Here is a 9,938-nt window from a genome sequence, read left to right on the forward strand (position 1 = left end):
TAATTAACATTTCAAACCAATTTCTTATCAACAACCATACACCACTCGTGCAATCAAGCAACCAATAATTTAGTCTAACAAACTATCACATTCACAAGACAAATATAATCACAGAAGTATATCTTTTTGCATCAATATCTATTTATAACAACGCTATAATATAAATAGATTTTAAGAAAAACCCTACCTTAATTTAATCTGAACTCAGTAGTTAAACACATCAAATCTTCTTTTGTTTATTTTTAATTTACAACAGTGGCAACAACCTTGTTTGTTTTCAAGCAATATCGGCAGCGGCATCAAGAATCACAGCATCAACACTTTTCTGACATAAATTAGAATTTAACGTGGAATTGATATTAAGCGGAAATAGAACAAAATTAGTAATGGAGTATAACGGTAAATTGAAACAGAACCAAATAAACTCACCACGAGAAACAAAGTAGCAGTGACTATCTGAACCGATCAGGCGGCAGCTACCTCTAATGACGGTGGCTACTAGAAGCTCCGGTGGTAGATTTTTGATGACCCGAGACACAACGACACAACTGTAACAGAATCAATGACAACAATATTCTCTGAAATGAAAAGAAATGGAAATTAGAAGAAAGAACGCTTTTACCAGCAGTGGATCCCGGCAATAGAAGCTCGACAACACAACCCACAGCGACGGCAATGGTTGGGCAGTGATGGAGCTCCCACCAGGCTTCCTATCCTCTCTCCTATTTGCGTGCTTTGTTCCTCATAGTGACGGTGGTTCAACAGCAGTGGTGGTAGGATGCGGCGGCATGGAACGATGACACCACTCACAATGATGATGGCGGTGGGCTCATGATTTTCCACGACGGCGACAGAGGTAGCTTCCTCTTCTTCCCATCGCGGTTCCCTTCACAAATCCCCCTTTTAGCGACAGCGACTGGCTCAAGGAAACGGCGATGTGGACAATCTCAGACAATGATGATGGAGAACACGACGACGGCGACCCTCCCGCGGCGGTGGCGGCACAGCTGGCAGCGTGAATCCCTTCTTCCTCCTCGCGCTCTCTCTCTGCTCGATCTCTCTCCTCTTCTCGTGCATGACAGCGGCTCGTGAACGAACCAGGGCTCCTCGCGCAGCAACTCCTTGGAACTGTGGTGGCGGTGCAGCTTTCCTTCTCTTCTTCCCTCTTCCCACGTCGCAGCCCTCACTCTTTTTTTTCCCTCTCTGTTCTGCATTTTTTTCCCTTTTCTTTTTCCTTTTTCTTTCCTTATTTCTTTCTGAAGGGGATGGGGCTGGGTCAAGGGAGTGGCAGCGTGGAGTGATGGTGAGGGTTGGGTACAAGGGAATTAGGGTTTGATTTGGGCATTTTAAAATTAGGAATACTTTTGGTAAATTGAGGTTTGGGTAATTTTAATAAAATTTGGGGATATTGTAATTAATTGAAATCTGTAACAGCTTACACCACCCTCTAGCACGATATTGTCCGCTTTGGCACACAAGGCCTCACAGTTTTGTCTTTGACGATATGGATGATAGCCGAAACCCCCCACACTCACTCGTCAAAACGCGTCATCCTAGGGAGAGGTATCCACACCTTTATAAGGCATGCTTCGTTCCCCTCCCCAACCGATGTGGGACCTTACAATCCACCTCCCTAAGGGAGCCCAGCGCCCTCGCTGGCACATCGATCCGGGCTCCGGCTTTGATATCATTTGTAACAGTCCAGACTATCCGCTAGCACGATATTGTCTGTTTTGGCACACAAGGCCTCACGGTTTTGCCTTTGACGATAGGGACGATGATAGCCAAAGCCCCCACACTCATTCGTCAAAATTCGTCATGTTAGGAAGAGGTATCCACACCCTTATAAGGCATGCTTCGTTCTCTCCCCAACCGATGTGAAACCTTACAAAATCTAAATTATTTTCAAAAAAATTACTTTAAAGATATTATTTAATTATCAATTTACTAATTAATTCTCAATCAAGTATTCTAATTTAAAATATAAGATAATGTAACTAATTTTCTTTATTTATAAAGATTAAAGTATTGAATTTCAACCTATCAATTATTTAAATTAAATCATATAAAATTCTTATTATTTTACAATTACTAAACTTTATAATTTAAATATAGAAAACACTTCAATAATTATAAAATTGAATAAGAATCTTAATTTATTTCAAACTCAATTAATCAAAATTTTAATTATCTTTAATAAAGAGATTTTTAAAATTAAAGCTATAAATAAATAATTAAACTTAAAATTAATTTATGATAAAATTTTCAAAAACTTTAGTACTTACATAATTAAAATTAAAATTAAAATATAACTATATTATATTATTAATTTAACAAAAAAATGTATCACATAATTCTTTCATTAAAATTGAGAAAAATATCTTTGTCTAAAATTAATAAACTCCATTCTGACATGCTACATTATTCTCTTATCTATCTTTCTCCCCTTCTTTATATTGCACTTTCCACTCTATATATAACTTATAATTTATATTTTATATTACTAATTTGACAAATTAAAATGTGTCATTAAATACTCTTTCATTACAATTAAAATAAAATTTTTTTCTCCAAAATCAACAAACTCCCTCTATCCTTCTTCTTTATCTTTCTCTCTCCTTTCTCTCTCATTCTCTATCTCTCTTTACCTTTTTATCCTAAAAAATAAATAAAATAATATAATTCAAATAAATTCATAAATTTATAAAAAATACATTAAATTTATAATTAAATATAATTAAAAATAAATTGTAATATTATTCACATGAAAAAGATATTATTATATGTTTATTTTTTGAGTTTTTTATTTAGTTTTAAAGTTTTACCTCTTATCGTTTAATCTATATTTTTGTTTCTCTTCTTTTAAATATTTATTATATATAATTTCGAGAAAATACAAATATTATAATTAATAATTAGAATTAAGATTTAATTGCTTTAAAAAAAATTTGAGTTAATTATATTTTTAGATACATGGAGAGAAAAATATTATTTTTAAATAAGAAGTAAGAAAATAAAATATTTTTATTTGTGCAACAAACTTAACACCCAATTAAATATGAAAATATATATATTAAATTATTTTAAGTTTTAAATAATGAATGGTAAATTTAATTATTAATAAAAAAATTATTTCACATAAAAATAATAACTAAAAACTTATTATATGATTTTTTTGAATGTATGAATACCCTGACTTTTTTAGTCGATATAGACTTTTATCTCTTACGATCTTTCTATAAAAGTAATTTGACTATAGACCTTTCTATAAATCTTTTATACTATAATCTATAATCTATATACATATTATTTTTGTTTCTTTTATTAATTAAAAGATAATTTAAACATTTAATTAATTCATAATAACTATTTTCTGTTCAATATAATATTTTTGTTATTAATATTTTTTTGTTCAAACGATTTTAATTTTTTAATTAATTCTTATGAGAGAAGAAAATGTTTTGGGCAAGAAAAAATATTAATAACAAAAATATTAAACTACAAAATTAATAACAAAATCTACGTTTCCTAATTTGAAAATCTTAGATTTTTTCCTAAATTAAAAACTTAATAACAAAATATACGTTTCCTAATTGTTATTAATATTTTTTCTTGTCCAAAATAACAATTAATATTTTTTCTTGTCCAAAATAACCACTAAAACATCAAAATCTACGTTTCCTAATTTCTTTTGAGAGAAGAAATAAAGGTGTTTATAACCTAATGAAAACAAAGAAATGTTCTAAGAAATTGATAATAACTCCTAATTAACCACATATTGCTGTGGGATAGATAGATGAACCTGTTCAGGTGGGAGACTTTCTACCTTAGAGCTTCTAGTGATTCAACTCCTAAAAGCTTTACAAGAATATCAATAATAAAATTTTAACAATTGCTCAATTATCCTTTACAAAATTAGAGAATAAATTATTATTGCATAATCTATAGATTTTGCTATATTTTTAACCAATTATTTTAAAATTTGGACAAAATTAATTTTTTAAAACATTAAAAATACTCTAATACCACACTGATTTTTTCAAATTTTATAATCCCATAAAAATAAAAAATTATGTCATAAGTTAATTATCTATAATTTAATAAAATATATAACGAGATTTATTTAATATATAAGAAAAAGTCATTTGCTTTCTAATTTCTATAGAGTATCAGAGTAATGGCCTAAAATGTTGCATAAAAATTAATTAAATATTTTCATTATTGTATAATAACCAATCAAATTTTAAACAAAAAATACTAGTTAATCACAAAATCTTTTATATTTTTATTTATATTTTATTTATTAATATGAATCTAATATAATTATATTATTTATAAATTTTAATCCTATTTATTTTAATTATAAAAATGAATTTGATTAAAGTTTATATTATTTATAAACAATGATTATATTATTATTCTTTGATGAGAAAGCTTTGTAGGGCTGTCAAACAGGTTAGCCCAGTCTATTTAGGTTTGGTCCGTTAAATCTGTGGGTTAAATGGACTGACCCGTTTAAACTCGCTTTATTCACGAACTAGAATTTTCTAGTTTGGACTGTTTATAGTCAGCCCGATGAGTTAAACGGATCAACCCGTTTATCATTTTATTTTATTTTTTAAAAAAATATTTTGACAAAAAATACAATTTTTAAGTCGAAAACCATTAAAAAATAATATTTTAGTTGATTTTCGGGTCGAGTAAAAAAAAATATTGGCTAAAAGTGCTATTTTTTTAAAAAAATGTAAAAAAAATTAACGGGTCATTCGTTTAGCCCACAGATTGGCCCGTTTAACCCGTCATTTTTCGGGTTAATCGGACTCAATCCATTTAACCCGAAATTTAAACGGGTTTAATTTTAGAAGTAAAACCCACCTATTTAAATAGATAAATAGAATGGTCCGATGGGTTTAGCGCATTTTAACTGGCCTAATGTTTTGTGCATAGATTATCTTGAAAGAAAAAAAAAAAAGAGCAAATACGATGGTTTAAAATGCATGAAACGAAGAAGGATACATGGCACTAATATAATAAATATGGAGGAATAAAACGTTATTCGTTTATATGCAACATTCACATATTTATAATTTATTTTCTATTGAGCAAGTTCAAAGCTTTCTAGCTCAAATTGATTCGTCGATGGACGAAACCAATAATCCTTGGTCTCAAACAAGTGAGCCAAGTATTTCTTAGTAGTCCTGGTTCCATGTTTGGCCAACAGCTCCAGGGAGAAAGAGTTGTCAATTGTGTAAACGTTCTCCGTGCATCTAAGGATTTTCACCAATTTCAGTTTTGCTTTTGATCTCTTGTTCTGTTCATTGATCGCAAATTTCGCAATCTTAATCACCTTGGGACTTTTGACATCCCTCTCGTGAGAAATAGTTGCAAGCAATTCTGACTCCGGCCAGGCGGCTGCGGCGGCAACCGTAACGGCGGACAGGTGAGCAAACAGAAAGAGGATAATAAGGCTGTGAAATCTCATGTTGAAAGAATTTTATGTTTTTTTTGTTCGAGTTTATTTATTTATCTCTCCAATCTTACAATTTTATTTCGCAATTTGAAATACAAATCTTCAACATATATTGTCATTGTATATATAATAACTTAAAATGCATGGTTTGCTTTTGTTTTTGTGGTGTTATTAGTTGCAATTTATAGTAATTAATTAGGAAATTTTAGCTCTTGAATATACTTATTGTATTTAGACATTAATTATGCCGAATTTTAGTTTTTCCGGCTTTATCATTTGCTTATGAGTCAAAATTATTGTGTAAAGAAATTAGAATAATGACTTGTGGCAATACATGAAGGGTCGGTTCTTATAATTTAAATGCAAAATCATTCATAAAACTAAAATACTACACCAATTTAATAAATATATGATGGAAATTTATATTTATTTTTGCATATCTTAAATTAGGTGACTTCTATGGTGGTCAATTCATTTGAGCGGACAAGGTGGCTAAAGAATGTGTAGCCAATTGGAGCTTAACACATGGATTGAATGTGACTAACTCCCATATGAGTTTGACTATGGAAATAGTTAGTTTGGTTAATGAGCCACGGTAAAAGTGAGTAAACACGGGTAAGTAGGAAATGTAATGAATTAGCAAATGTAGTTTGTGATGGTCCTTTTTACGAATTTCAAACATTCCCATAGTTGAACAGGAGGGCATTGAAACAGGAATCAAAAGGAAAAATTAAAAAATCTCCCAAATTTTAGATTTGAATAAGCCGACCTTCAAGCCTGTTAGAGAAGTTAGGGTTCATCTTGAAGTTGTGCACACTGTTGCGGGAGGTGGGCACATGCCATCCCCAAAGAGGCGAATCGGAATCTTTCGCAACGATTCAGTGAGAAAGAGCAGAAGAATAGCGAAACGGTAGGATTTGCGCCGTCGTTGCCTCTCCTCTATCTCTTTCGAAGTGCCCCTTCTATATCTCTCAAGGGTGGAAACCCTGAACTCTGGATGATGGTTCTAGATCTCTAACTCACCTGGTATCCCTTGTCTCTCCTAAGTTGCGTCGTTGGTCTTCAGAAACAGTGGAATCTGGCTCCTGTTTGTTCCTGTTCTGTGCTCTAACATTGGTGATTTTTTTTATCTTTATTCTATATCAGAGGAATATACAGTTGTCTTGAATTTACTGAAATAGTTGTTAATCTGTTGTGTTAGGCATATGAAATACCGTTTTTATTCCCCAAAAAATATGCACAGACTTGCTTAATAAATTGAATTTCCGGAAGTAAATAAACACCACTATTATGATGCTCAGGATCAAGAATTGACAACCCAAAAAATTGTTTATTACGGGCTCCTTGTGATTGGAACAAAAATAGATCCTTATGACTTTACCAAAAACAGTAAACTTAATAGAAAATTTAACCATTGTCATAGTCTTCAGGTCTCCATGTTGAAAAATCAAATGACCAAACGTATACTTTTGAAAACAAAAACTATGTGCGTTTAGTATAAATGATTATGGTTAAATTGAATTTGATATATTCTTTTAGCAATTCTCCCTGGTCAACCTTAACCCAAAAATAAAAAATTTGTCTTTGTAATGTTAGAAGCCAACAAGTCAACCAATTTATATAGACCAAAAATTGTGATAGACTATTGACTCACGACTACGGACTTCCATTTAAGTTAATTCCGTAAACGATAATGTGTACGACATGCTTTGTTCTTCAATGGTTTTTTTTTTTTACCCAGAGATGTCTGATAGTAAGTCGGATTTGGATGAGCACGCCAAAGTTGCCAAGCCACTGGACTGATGGTTGGAGCACCAATTCGGGGGATGGGAATGATTCGAACGGGTTGGAGGAACCGTTGACTGAGAAAGGGGATAGTGACCATGCAGACAGTGAAGGACTCGGTGCACGTTATCGTGACATGACCTCATCATTCAGGAATTATCGCCGCCTGAATCACCCTGAGTACCTGTCATCAAATTCCGAGTCTGCCTCGGAATAGACGATCCCTCCGTCTTCGTAGGCGACAACCACATCATTCTCACAACCGTTATCAAGTCACCGTTGATAATAGGAGAACCATAAGCCATTTGGAACAATGCTTTTTATTTTGCTATGACACCAATTTAGATGCTGGACTTTCTTCACCTAGGTGATCGAACATAACTCTATATCAGTGTACTCTTTTATGTATAACTTTTTCGTGACTTTTAATTAAATTGAAAATTATTTATCATAGTCTGTTATTTGTTTGCTGAAAAATAGGGTTTTTCACTTTTTCTGTCCTTTCTCAGATTAACATTGGATTATGAATTTTGTTTTAATTTCTGAAAACACTTTTTGGTCACAATGGAAAACATTATCGCTATGTTCAAATTCAAACACATATTTCGTGATAGATATTTAATGAATTAATTTTTCTTCAGTATTTACAAAACGTCAGTTTTTACTTGTACTTCTATCTAAATACCTTCATGAAAACTGTCAACTTGTCAAGTAATGGTTATCTATACCAAAGTGTATTAACATAAAATTCCACAGTAAAAATTTATATTTGAATGCAAATAGATTAAATTATTCCATTTAAATGTTAGTTTTAACTTTTTAAATATTCCTTTTAACATTAATTAAAAAGATAAAAGATACCAACATCTCAGTATTATAGTTTTTTAAATTCGCTAAAAATTACAAATTTAATTTAAATACTTAAGAATTAAAATATCCGACTTATGATTAATTCTACAAAAACTAAAATATTTTTTAGAATTAATTTTGTTAACGAAGTTAAGATGTTACATTTTAAATTAGATTTTAAAAATTTTTAAATCGACAAACAGATTTGTCGTGTAAATAAAACAAGAAAAAAAAGTTTATATACAATATAATGGATTTGGATTCTCTAAATTTTAGATTTTACTTTAGAGTATAAAATATGATCTCGCACCAATTATTCCATTGGTGGGACCAGAAAAAAACATAAAAAAATATTATTCAAAGGTGAGAGATCACACTTTACTCTCTAAAATGAAGATTTAAAATTTAGCGGATCCTAATTCACTATTAATAATAATTAATAGTTCCATGCTAATAACACTATGTCATTATTTTTCCTTCTATATCATTGTAATTCAAAATTTATTTAAATTGTATTACTTTAATTATTTTATTTTTTTTTTTCAACAACCGACGCAGACAGTCAGAGACAACACAAAAAAAAAAAAGACAAAAACATAGAGAAACCTTATTTTCAAAGAAAAAAATTTTATTGTTCTTGTGATAAAAAAATATCCTGACACATTTTAGTTTATCAAGTAAATAACATAAAATATACAATATCACTTGTACACATAGTGAAAAGGATAAAGAGATATAGAAAAAAGAAAACAAATAAACAAAAAAATGGAGGAAGGAAGTTTAATAAATGCAAACAGAAATAAGTCGTATTGTTAATAATGAGACAGTGACAAATTTTACCAGCTTCATAAATTCCAAGCACAATGTAATTGTGTTTCGATTTCAATTCCAATCTTAATTTTAAAGGCAATTACGCAATGTCATCATGCTTAGTTTGACTAAAATTTTGTTATCAAATTTATAATTAGTCATTTATAATTATATATAAAATATATATGGTAGGTAAAAAAATGAGACAGACAAAAAATAAATGGAAGAGAAAAAAAGAGAAATCGTTAATTTTTTGAAGAAAATATATGACTTCAATATGTAGCAACAATGGAATCAATCCTGCCACATTAACGGCTACAACAAAATTAAAACTATTGCACCCGGCTCGTTCTAAGAAGGTTATAAGATTCCGTGTTTATATATGCAAAGCTTTCTAGCTACCTACGAGATCATTTATGTATCTACTAATAAGATATCAGTAACGGCAAAATCTTCGAAACTTAATTTTTTATTATGTTTAATTATATATATTTTAATATTATTCCTGTTATATGGTACAATATTAATTTATAATATAATAAACCATAATACTCTCATAGATAAGAACATAAAATTTAATATTATTCTTTTCTAAAAATTATATCTGTACAAATAATAATAGTATTAAAAAATAATAATATACAATATAAAGAAAGAATATAATTAAAAATAATAGTAGTAGAAAAGAATAGTATGTGCATAGTGTAATTCTTCATAATTAAATCCCTCTCCTCAAAGAAAGAGGCATGAATGAATAGCCACCAAACTGTCATGCTTATTAATATATATGCAAATTGTAATACATATAGATATCTTTCATCAAATAGTTTACTTTTAATTAATTTATTTTAATTTTAGTTAAAAATTCACTCATTTTTAAATTAATTATATTTTTATTTAACAATAATCATACGACACTCACTTTTTTTTCCGTAATTATATAATATATAATAATAATATTTTTTAATAAATATTTGTAGTATATAGTAGTATAATACGTATAAAGTAATTAATATATTATTGA

General features: G+C 29.8%; 1 long non-coding RNA gene across 1 annotated transcript; it reads left to right on the plus strand.

The window, feature by feature from the left end:
- Nucleotides 1-5,928: 5,928 nt before the first annotated feature.
- Nucleotides 5,929-7,703, plus strand: LOC140183982 (uncharacterized). The gene is made up of 2 exons (XR_011880586.1): nucleotides 5,929-6,586; nucleotides 7,212-7,703. It is a non-coding gene; the product is annotated as an uncharacterized lncRNA (long non-coding RNA).
- Nucleotides 7,704-9,938: the final 2,235 nt, after the last annotated feature.

The sequence above is a fragment of the Arachis hypogaea genome, chromosome 4 (assembly GCF_003086295.3).
Source record: "Arachis hypogaea cultivar Tifrunner chromosome 4, arahy.Tifrunner.gnm2.J5K5, whole genome shotgun sequence".
Classification (NCBI taxonomy): domain Eukaryota; kingdom Viridiplantae; phylum Streptophyta; class Magnoliopsida; order Fabales; family Fabaceae; genus Arachis; species Arachis hypogaea.